The sequence below is a fragment of the Bufo bufo genome, chromosome 9 (genome assembly GCF_905171765.1).
Source record: "Bufo bufo chromosome 9, aBufBuf1.1, whole genome shotgun sequence".
In the NCBI taxonomy this organism is placed as follows: domain Eukaryota; kingdom Metazoa; phylum Chordata; class Amphibia; order Anura; family Bufonidae; genus Bufo; species Bufo bufo.
In genome coordinates, this window is record NC_053397.1 from 227,652,487 (window position 1) to 227,665,313 (window position 12,827).

Sequence of the window (12,827 nt, forward strand, 5' to 3'; positions counted from 1 at the left end):
CAGGGGGCAATAGACTGTATTCTACTGTCCTACAGTCATCCTCTCCCCTGAAATGGCTGATAACAGGGGCAATACACTGTATTCTCCTGTCCTACAGTCATCTTCTCCCCTGAAATGGCTGATAACAGGGGGCAATAGACTGTATTCTCCTGTCCTACAGTCATCCTCTCCCCTGAAATGGCTGATAACAGGGGGCAATAGACTGTATTCTCCTGTCCTACAGTCATCCTCTCCCCTGAAATGGCTGATAACAGGAGCAATAGACTGTATTCTCCTGTCCTACAGTCATCCTCTCCCCTGAAATTGCTGATAACAGGGGGCAATAGACTGTATTCTCCGGTCCTACAGTCATCCTCTCCCTGGCCTGACATGGCTGATAACAGGGGGCAATAGACTGTATTCTCCTGTCCTACATTCATCCTCTCCCCTGAAAAGGCTGATAACAGGGGGCAATAGACTGTATTCTCCTGTCCTACAGTCATCCTCTCCCCTGAAATGGCCGATAACAGGGGGCAATAGACTATATTCTCCTGTCCTACAGTCATCTTCTCCCCTGAAATGGCCGATAACAGGGAGCAATAAACTGTATTCTCCTGTCCTACAGTCATCCTCTCCCCTAAAATGGCCGATAACAGGGGGCAATAGACTGTATTCTCCTGTCCTACAGTCCTCCTTTCCCCTGAAATGGCCGATAACAGGGACAATAGACTGTATTCTCCTGTCCTACAGTCATCCTCTCCCCTGAAATGGCTGATAACAGGGGGCAATAGACTGTATTCTCATGTCCTACAGTCATCCTCTCCCCTGAAATGGCCGATAACAGGGGCAATAGACTGTATTCTCCTGTCCTACAGTCATCCTCTCCCCTGAAATGGCTGATAACAGGGGGCAATAGATTGTATTCTCCTGTCCTACAGTCATCCTCTCCCCTGAAATGGCTGATAACAGGGGGCAATAGACTGTATTCTCCTGTCCTACAGTCATCCTCTCTCCTGAAATGGCCGATAACAGGGGGCAATAGACTGTATTCTCCTGTCCTACAGTCATCCTCTCCCCTGAAATGGCTGATAACAGGGGGCAATAGACTGTATTCTCCTGTCCTACAGTCATCCTCTCTCCTAAAATGGCCGATAACAGGGGGCAATAGACTGTATTCTCCTGTCCTACAGTCATCCTCTCCCCTGAAATGGCTGATAACAGGGAGCAAAAGACTGTATTCTCCTGTCCTACAGTCATCCTCTCCCTTGAAATTCCTGATAACAGGGGGCAATAGACTGTATTCTACTGTCCTACAGTCATCCTCTCCCCTGAAATGGCTGATAACAGGGGCAATACACTGTATTCTCCTGTCCTACAGTCATCTTCTCCCCTGAAATGGCTGATAACAGGGGGCAATAGACTGTATTCTCCTGTCCTACAGTCATCCTCTCCCCTGAAATGGCTGATAACAGGGGGCAATAGACTGTATTCTCCTGTCCTACAGTCATCCTCACCCCTGAAATTGCCGATAACAGGGAGCAATAGACAGTATTCTCCTGTCCTACAGTCATCCTCTCCCCTGAAATGGCTGATAACAGGAGCAATAGACTGTATTCTCCTGTCCTACAGTCATCCTCTCCCCTGAAATTGCTGATAACAGGGGGCAATAGACTGTATTCTCCGGTCCTACAGTCATCCTCTCCCTGGCCTGACATGGCTGATAACAGGGGGCAATAGACTGTATTCTCCTGTCCTACATTCATCCTCTCCCCTGAAAAGGCTGATAACAGGGGGCAATAGACTGTATTCTCCTGTCCTACAGTCATCCTCTCCCCTGAAATGGCCGATAACAGGGGGCAATAGACTGTATTCTCCTGTCCTACAGTCATCTTCTCCCCTGAAATGGCCGATAACAGGGAGCAATAGACTGTATTCTCCTGTCCTACAGTCATCCTCTCCCCTAAAATGGCCGATAACAGGGGGCAATAGACTGTATTCTCCTGTCCTACAGTCCTCCTTTCCCCTGAAATGGCCGATAACAGGGACAATAGACTGTATTCTCCTGTCCTACAGTCATCCTCTCCCCTGAAATGGCTGATAACAGGGGGCAATAGACTGTATTCTCATGTCCTACAGTCATCCTCTCCCCTGAAATGGCCGATAACAGGGGCAATAGACTGTATTCTCCTGTCCTACAGTCATCCTCTCCCCTGAAATGGCTGATAACAGGGGGCAATAGATTGTATTCTCCTGTCCTACAGTCATCCTCTCCCCTGAAATGGCTGATAACAGGGGGCAATAGACTGTATTCTCCTGTCCTACAGTCATCCTCTCCCCTGAAATGGCTGATAACAGGGGGCAATAGATTGTATTCTCCTGTCCTACAGTCATCCGCTCCCCTGAAATGGCTGATAACAGGGAGCAATAGACTGTATTCTCCTGTCCTACAGTCTTCCCCCTCCCTGAAATGGCTGATAACAGGGGGTAATCGACTGTATTCTCCTGTCCTACAGTCATCCTCTCCCCTGAAATGGCCGATAACAGGGAGCAATAGATTGTATTCTCCTGTCCTACAGTCATCCGCTCCCCTGAAATGGCTGATAACAGGGAGCAATAGACTGTATTCTCCTGTCCTACAGTCTTCCCCCTCCCTGAAATGGCTGATAACAGGGGGTAATCGACTGTATTCTCCTGTCCTACAGTCATCCTCTCCCCTGAAATGGCTGATAACAGGGGGCAATAGATTGTATTCTCCTGTCCTACAGTCATCCTCTCCCCTGAAATGGCTGATAACAGGGGGCAATAGACTGTATTCTCCTGTCCTACAGTCATCCTCTCCCCTGAAATGGCTGATAACAGGGGGCAATAGATTGTATTCTCCTGTCCTACAGTCATCCGCTCCCCTGAAATGGCTGATAACAGGGAGCAATAGACTGTATTCTCCTGTCCTACAGTCTTCCCCCTCCCTGAAATGGCTGATAACAGGGGGTAATCGACTGTATTCTCCTGTCCTACAGTCATCCTCTCCCCTGAAATGGCTGATAACAGGGGGCAATAGACTGTATTCTCCTGTCCTACAGTCATCCTCTCCCCTGAAATGCCTGATAACAGGGGGCAATAGATTGTATTCTCCTGTCCTACAGTCATCCTCTCCCCTGAAATGGCTGATAACAGGGAGCAATAGACTGTATTCTCCTGTCCTACAGTCATTCTCTCCCCTGAAATGGATGATAACAGGGGGCAATAGACTGTATTCTCCTGTCCTACAGTTATCCTCTCCCCTGAAATGGCTGATAGCAGGGAGCAATAGACTGTATTCTCCTGTCCTACAGTCATCCTCTCCCCTGAAATGGCTGATAACAGGGGCAATAGACTGTATTCTCCTGTACTACAGTCATCCTCTCCCCTGAAATGGCTGATAACAGGGAGCAATAGACTGTATTCTCCTGTCCTACAGTCATCCTCTCCCCTGAAATGGCCGATAACAGGGGCAATAGATTGTATTCTCCTGTCCTACAGTCATCCTCTCCCCTGAAATGGCTGATAACAGGGGGCAATAGACTGTATTCTCCTGTCCTACAGTCATCCTCTCCCCTGAAATGTCTGATAATAGGGGGCAATAGACTGTATTCTCCTTTCCTACAGTCATCCTCTCCCCTGAAATGGCTGATAACAGGGGGCAATAGACTGTATTCTCCTGTCCTACAGTCATCCTCTCCCCTGAAATGACTGATAACAGGGGGGAAATAGACTGTATTCTCCTGTCCTACAGTTATCCTCTCCCCTGAAATGGCTGATAACAGGGGGCAATAGACTGTATTCTCCTGTCCTACAGTCATCCTCTCCCCTGTAAAGGCTGATAACAGGGGGCAATAGACTGTATTCTCCTGTCCTACAGTCATCCTCTCCCCTGAAATGGCTGATAACAGGGGGCAATAGACTGTATTCTCCTGTCCTACAGTCATCCTCTCCCCTGTAAAGGCTGATAACAGGGGGCAATAGACTGTATTCTCCTGTCCTACAGTCATCCTCTCCCCTGAAATGGCTGATAACAGGGGGCAATAGACTGTATTCTCCTGTCCTACAGTCATCCTCTCCCCTGAAAAGGCTGATAACAGGGGGCAATAGATTGTATTCTCCTGTCCTACAGTCATCCTCTCCCCTGAAATGGCTGATAACAGGGGGCAATAGACTGTATTCTCCTGTCCTACAGTCATCCTCTCCCCTGAAATGGCTGATAACAGGGGGCAATAGACTGTATTCTCCTGTCCTACAGTCATCCTCTGTCCTGAAATGGCTGATAACAGGGAACAATAGACTGTATTCTCCTGTCCTACAGTCATCCTCTCCCCTGAAATGGCTGATAACAGGGGGCAATAGACTGTATTCTCCTGTTCTACAGTCATCCTCTCCCCTGAAATGACTGATAACAGGGGGGAATAGACTGTATTCTCCTGTCCTACAGTCATCCTCTCCCCTGAAATGGCTGATAACAGGGAGGAATAGACTGTATTCTCCTGTCCTACAGTCATCCTCTCCCCTGAAATGGCTGATAACAGGGGGCAATAGACTGTATTCTCCTGTCCTACAGTCATCCTCTCCCCTGAAATGGCTGATAACAGGGGGCAATAGACTGTATTCTCCTGTCCTACAGTCATCCTCTCCCCTGAAAAGGCTGATAACAGGGGGCAATAGATTGTATTCTCCTGTCCTACAGTCATCCTCTCCCCTGAAATGGCTGATAACAGGGGGCAATAGACTGTATTCTCCTGTCCTACAGTCATCCTCTCCCCTGAAATGGCTGATAACAGGGGGCAATAGACTGTATTCTCCTGTCCTACAGTCATCCTCTGTCCTGAAATGGCTGATAACAGGGAACAATAGACTGTATTCTCCTGTCCTACAGTCATCCTCTCCCCTGAAATGGCTGATAACAGGGGGCAATAGACTGTATTCTCCTGTCCTACAGTCATCCTCTCCCCTGAAATGACTGATAACAGGGGGGAAATAGACTGTATTCTCCTGTCCTACAGTCATCCTCTCCCCTGAAATGGCTGATAACAGGGAGCAATAGACTGTATTCTCCTGTCCTACAGTCATCCTCTCCCCTGAAATGGCTGATAACAGGGGGCAATAGACTGTATTCTCCTGTCCTACAGTCATCCTCTCCCCTGAAATGGCTGATAACAGGGGGCAATAGACTGTATTCTCCTGTCCTACAGTCATCCTCTCCCCTTAAATGGCTGATAACAGGGGACAATAGACTGTATTCTCCTGTCCTACAGTCATCCTCTCTCCTGAAATGGCTGATAACAGGGGGCAATAGACTGTATTCTCCTGTCCTACAGTCATCCTCTCTCCTGAAATGGCCGATAACAGGGGGCAATAGATTGTATTCTCCTGTCCTACAGTCATCCTCCTTCCTGAAATGGCCGATAACAGGGGCAATAGACTGTATTCTCCTGTCCTACAGTCATCCTCTCCCCTGAAATGGCTGATAACAGGGAGCAATAGACTGTATTCTCCTGTCCTACAGTCATCCTCTCTCCTGAAATGGCTGATAACAGGGGGCAATAGATTGTATTCTCCTGTCCTACAGTCATCCTCTCCCCTGAAATGGCCAATAACAGGGAGCAATAGACTGTATTCTCCTGTCCTACAGTCATCACCCCCTGAAATGGCTGATAACAGAAAGCAATAGACTGTATTCTTCTGTCCTACAGTCATCCCCACCTGAAATGGCTGATAACAGGGGGTTATAGACTGTATTCTCCTGTCCTACAGTCATCCTCTCCCCTGAAATGGCTGATAACAGGGAGCAATAGACTGTATTCTCCTGTCCTACAGTCATCCTCTCCCCTGAAATGGCTGATAACAGGGGGCAATAGACTGTATTCTCCTGTCCTACAGTCATCCTCTCCCCTGAAATGGCCGATAACAGGGAGCAATAGACTGTATTCTCCTGTCCTACAGTCTTCCCCCTCCCTGAAATGGCTGATAACAGGGGGTAATCGACTGTATTCTCCTGTCCTACAGTCATCCTCTCCCCTGAAATGCCCGATAACAGGGAGCAATAGATTGTATTCTCCTGTCCTACAGTCATCGTCTCCCCTGAAATGGCTGATAACAGGGAGCAATAGACTGTATTCTCCTGTCCTACAGTCATTCTCTCCCCTGAAATGGCTGATAACAGGGGGCAATAGACTGTATTCTCCTGTCCTACAGTCATCCTCTCCCCTGAAATGGCTGATAACAGGGGCAATAGACTGTATTCTCCTGTACTACAGTCATCCTCTCCCCTGAAATGGCTGATAACAGGGAGCAATAGACTGTATTCTCCTGTCCTACAGTCATCCTCTCCCCTGAAATGGCCGATAACAGGGGCAATAGATTGTATTCTCCTGTCCTACAGTCATCCTCTCCCCTGAAATGGCTGATAACAGGGGGCAATAGACTGTATTCTCCTGTCCTACAGTCATCCTCTCCCCTGAAATGTCTGATAACAGGGGGCAATAGACTGTATTCTCCTGTCCTACAGTCATCCTCTCCTCTGAAATGGCTGATAACAGGGAGTAATAGACTGTATTCTCCTGTCCTACAGTCATCCTCTCCCCTGAAATGGCTGAAAACAGGGGCAATTGACTGTATTCTCCTGTCCTACAGTCATCCTCTCCCCTGAAATGGCTGATAACAGGGGGCAATAGACTGTATTCTCCTGTCCTACATTCATCCTCTCCCCTGAAATGACTGATAACAGGGGGGAAATAGACTGTATTCTCCTGTCCTACAGTCATCCTCTCCCCTGAAATGGCTGATAACAGGGAGCAATAGACTGTATTCTCCTGTCCTACAGTCATCCTCTCCCCTGAAATGGCTGATAACAGGGGGCAATAGACTGTATTCTCCTGTCCTACAGTCATCCTCTCCCCTGAAATGGCTGATAACAGGGGGCAATAGACTGTATTCTCCTGTCCTACAGTCATCCTCTCCCCTGAAATGGCTGATAACAGGGGGCAATAGACTGTATTCTCCTGTCCTACAGTCATCCTCTCCCCTGAAAAGGCTGATAACAGGGGGCAATAGATTGTATTCTCCTGTCCTACAGTCATCCTCTCCCCTGAAATGGCTGATAACAGGGGGCAATAGACTGTATTCTCCTGTCCTACAGTCATCCTCTCCCCTGAAATGGCTGATAACAGGGGGCAATAGACTGTATTCTCCTGTCCTACAGTCATCCTCTGTCCTGAAATGGCTGATAACAGGGAACAATAGACTGTATTCTCCTGTCCTACAGTCATCCTCTCCCCTGAAATGGCTGATAACAGGGGGCAATAGACTGTATTCTCCTGTCCTACAGTCATCCTCTCTTCTGAAATGGCTGATAACAGGAGGCAATAGACTGTATTCTCCTGTCCTACAGTCATCCTCTGTCCTGAAATGGCTGATAACAGGGGGCAATAGACTGTATTCTCCTGTCCTACAGTCATCCTCTCCCCTGAAATGGCTGATAACAGGGGGCAATAGACTGTATTCTCCTGTCCTACAGTCATCCTCTCCCCTGAAATAGCTGATAACAGGGAGCAATAGACTGTATTCTCCTGTCCTACAGTCATCCTCTCCTCTGAAATGGCTGATAACAGAGGGTAATAGACTGTATTCTCCTGTCCTACAGTCATCCTCTGTCCTGAAATGGCTGATAACAGGGGCAATAGACTGTATTCTCCTGTCCCACAGTCATCCTCTCCCCTGAAATGGCTGATAACAGAGGGCAATAGACTGTATTCTCCTGTCCTACAGTCATCCTCTCTCCTGAAATGGCTGATAACAGGGAGCAATAGATTGTATTCTCCTGTCCTACAGTCATCCTCTCCCCTGAAATGGCTGATAACAGGAAGCAATAGACTGTATTCTCCTGTCCTACAGTCATCCTCTCCCCTGACATGGCTGATAACAGGAGCAATAGACTGTATTCTCCTGTCCTACAGTCATCCTCTCCCCTGAAATGGCTGATAACAAGGGGCAATAGACTGTATTCTCCTGTCCTACAGTCATCCTCTCCCCTGGAATGGCTGATAACATGGAGCAATAGACTGTATTCTCCTGTCCTACAGTCATCCTCTCCTCTGAAATGGCTGATAACAGGGGGCAATAGACTGTATTCTCCTGTCCTACAGTCATCCTCTCCCCTGAAATGGCTGATAACAGGGGGCAATAGACTGTATTCTCCTGTCCTACAGTCATCCTCTCCCCTGAAATGGCTGATAACAGGGGGCAATAGACTGTATTCTCCTGTCCTACAGTCATCCTCTCCCCTGAAATGTCTGATAACAGGGAGCAATAGACTGTATTCTCCTGTCCTACAGTCATCCTCTCCCCTGAAATGGCTGATAACAGGGGGCAATAGATTGTATTCTCCTGTCCTACAGTCATCTGCTCCCCTGAAATGGCTGATAACAGGGGGCAATAGACTGTATTCTCCTGTCCTACAGTTATCATCTCCCCTGAAATGGCTGATAACAGGGGGCAATAGATTGTATTCTCCTGTCCTACAGTCATCCTCTCCCCTGAAATGGCTGATAACAGGGGCAATAGACTGTATTCTCCTGTCCTACAGTCATCCTCTCCCCTGAAATGTCTGATAACAGGGAGCAATAGACTGTATTCTCCTGTCCTACAGTCATCCTCTCCCCTGAAATGGCTGATAACAGGGGGCAATAGATTGTATTCTCCTGTCCTACAGTCATCCGCTCCCCTGAAATGGCTGATAAGAGGGGGCAATAGACTGTATTCTCCTGTCCTACAGTCATCCTCTCCTCTGAAATGGCTGATAACAGGGGGCAATAGACTGTATTCTCCTGTCCTACAGTCATCCTTTCCTCGGAAATGGCTGATAACAGGGAGTAATAGACTGTATTCTCCTGTTTTACAGTCATCTTCTCCCCTGAAATGGCCGATAACAGGGGCAATAGATTGTATTCTCCTGTCCTACAGTCATCCTCTCCCCTGAAATGTCTGATAACAGGGAGCAATAGACTGTATTCTCCTGTCCTACAGTCATCCTCTCCCCTGAAATGGCTGATAACAGGGGGCAATAGACTGTATTCTCCTGTCCTACAGTCATCCTCTCCCCTGAAATGGCTGATAACAGGGGGCAATAGATTGTATTCTCCTGTCCTACAGTCATCCGCTCCCCTGAAATGGCTGATAACAGGGGGCAATAGACTGTATTCTCCTGTCCTACAGTCATCCTCTCCCCTGAAATGGCTGATAACAGGGAGCAATAGACTGTATTCTCTTGTCCTACAGTCATCCTCTCCCTTGAAATTCCTGATAACAGGGGGCAATAGACTGTATTCTACTGTCCTACAGTCATCCTCTCCCCTGAAATGGCTGATAACAGGGGCAATACACTGTATTCTCCTGTCCTACAGTCATCTTCTCCCCTGAAATGGCTGATAACAGGGGGCAATAGACTGTATTCTCCTGTCCTACAGTCATCCTCTCCCCTGAAATTGCTGATAACAGGGGGCAATAGACTGTATTCTCCTGTCCTACAGTCATCCTCTCCCCTGAAATTGCTGATAACAGGGGGCAATAGACTGTATTCTCCGGTCCTACAGTCATCCTCTCCCTGGCCTGAAATGGCTGATAACAGGGGGCAATAGACTGTATTCTCCTGTCCTACATTCATCCTCTCCCCTGAAAAGGCTGATAACAGGGGGCAATAGACTGTATTCTCCTGTCCTACAGTCATCCTCTCCCCTGAAATGGCTGATAACAGGGGGCAATAGACTGTATTCTCCTGTCCTACAGTCATCTTCTCCCCTGAAATGGCCGATAACAGGGAGCAATAGACTGTATTCTCCTGTCCTACAGTCATCCTCTCCCCTAAAATGGCCGATAACAGGGGGCAATAGACTGTATTCTCCTGTCCTACAGTCCTCCTTTCCCCTGAAATGGCCGATAACAGGGACAATAGACTGTATTCTCCTGTCCTACAGTCATCCTCTCCCCTGAAATGGCTGATAACAGGGGGCAATAGACTGTATTCTCATGTCCTACAGTCATCCTCTCCCCTGAAATGGGCGATAACAGGGGCAATAGACTGTATTCTCCTGTCCTACAGTCATCCTCTCCCCTGAAATGGCTGATAACAGGGGGCAATAGATTGTATTCTCCTGTCCTACAGTCATCCTCTCCCCTGAAATGGCTGATAACAGGGGGCAATAGACTGTATTCTCCTGTCCTACAGTCATCCTCTCTCCTGAAATGGCTGATAACAGGGGGCAATAGACTGTATTCTCCTGTCCTACAGTCATCCTCTCTCCTGAAATGGCCGATAACAGGGGGCAATAGATTGTATTCTCCTGTCCTACAGTCATCCTCCTTCCTGAAATGGCCGATAACAGGGGCAATAGACTGTATTCTCCTGTCCTACAGTCATCCTCTCCCCTGAAATGGCTGATAACAGGGAGCAATAGACTGTATTCTCCTGTCCTACAGTCATCCTCTCTCCTGAAATGGCTGATAACAGGGGGCAATAGATTGTATTCTCCTGTCCTACAGTCATCCTCTCCCCTGAAATGGCCAATAACAGGGAGCAATAGACTGTATTCTCCTGTCCTACAGTCATCACCTCCTGAAATGGCTGATAACAGAAAGCAATAGACTGTATTCTTCTGTCCTACAGTCATCCCCCCCTGAAATGGCTGATAACAGGGGGTAATAGACTGTATTCTCCTGTCCTACAGTCATCCTCTCCCCTGAAATGGCTGATAACAGGGGGCAATAGACTGTATTCTCCTGTCCTACAGTCATCCTCTCCCCTGAAATGGCTGATAACAGGGGGCAATAGACTGTATTCTCCTGTCCTACAGTCATCCTCTCCCCTGAAATGGCCGATAACAGGGAGCAATAGACTGTATTCTCCTGTCCTACAGTCTTCCCCCTCCCTGAAATGGCTGATAACAGGGGGTAATCGACTGTATTCTCCTGTCCTACAGTCATCCTCTCCCCTGAAATGGCCGATAACAGGGAGCAATAGACTGTATTCTCCTGTCCTACAGTCATCCTCTCCCCTGAAATGCCTGATAACAGGGGGCAATAGATTGTATTCTCCTGTCCTACAGTCATCCTCTCTCCTGAAATGGCTGATAACAGGGGGCAATAGACTGTATTCTCCTGTCCTACAGTTATCCTCTCCCCTGAAATGGCTGATAGCAGGGAGCAATAGACTGTATTCTCCTGTCCTACAGTCATCCTCTCCCCTGAAATGGCTGATAACAGGGAGCAATAGACTGTATTCTCCTGTCCTACAGTCATTCTCTCCCCTGAAATGGCTGATAACAGGGGGCTATAGACTGTATTCTCCTGTCCTACAGTCATCTTCTCCCCTGACATGGCTGATAACAGGAGCAATAGACTGTATTCTCCTGTCCTACAGTCATCCTCTCCCCTGAAATGGCTGATAACAGGGGGCAATAGACTGTATTCTCCTGTCCTACAGTCATCCTCTCCCCTGAAATGGCTGATAGCAGGGAGCAATAGACTGTATTCTCCTGTCCTACAGTCATCCTCTCCCCTGAAATGGCTGATAACAGGGGCAATAGACTGTATTCTCCTGTACTACAGTCATCCTCTCCCCTGAAATGGCTGATAACAGGGAGCAATAGACTGTATTCTCCTGTCCTACAGTCATCCTCTCCCCTGAAATGGCCGATAACAGGGGCAATAGATTGTATTCTCCTGTCCTACAGTCATCCTCTCCCCTGAAATGGCTGATAACAGGGGGCAATAGACTGTATTCTCCTGTCCTACAGTCATCCTCTCCCCTGAAATGTCTGATAACAGGGGGCAATAGACTGTATTCTCCTGTCCTACAGTCATCCTCTCCTCTGAAATGGCTGATAACAGGGAGTAATAGACTGTATTCTCCTGTCCTACAGTCATCCTCTCCCCTGAAATGGCTGATAACAGGGGCAATTGACTGTATTCTCCTGTCCTACAGTCATCCTCTCCCCTGAAATGGCTGATAACAGGGGGCAATAGACTGTATTCTCCTGTCCTACAGTCATCCTCTCCTCTGAAATGGCTGATAACAGGGGGCAATAGATTGTATTCTCCTGTCCTACAGTCATCCTCTCCCCTGAAATGGCTGATAACAGGGGGCAATAGATTGTATTCTCCTGTCCTACAGTCATCCTCTCGTCTGAAATGGCTGATAACAGGGGGCAATAGACTGTATTCTCCTGTCCTACAGTCATCCTCTCCCCTGAAATGGCTGATAACAGGGGGCAATAGATTGTATTCTCCTGTCCTACAGTCATCCTCTCCCCTGAAATGGCTGATAACAGGGAGCAATAGATTGTATTCTCCTGTCCTACAGTCATCCTCTCCTCTGAAATGGCTGATAACAGGGAGCAATAGACTGTATTCTCCTGTCCTACTGTCATCCTCTCCCCTGAAATGGCTGATAACAGGGGGCAATAGATTGTATTCTCCTGTCCTACAGTCATCCTCTCCCCTGAAATGGCTGATAACAGGGAGCAATAGATTGTATTCTCCTGTCCTACAGTCATCCTCTCCCCTGAAATGGCTGATAACAGTGGGCAATAGACTGTATTCTCCTGTCCTACAGTCATCCTCCCCCCTGAAATATCTGATAACAGGGGGCAATAGATTGTATTCTCCTGTCCTACAGTCATCCTCTCCTCTGAAATGGCTGATAACAGGGGGCAATAGACTGTATTCTCCTGTCCTACAGTCATCCTCCCCCCTGAAATATCTGATAACAGGGGGCAATAGATTGTATTCTCCTGTCCTACAGTCATCCTGTCCCCTGAAATGGC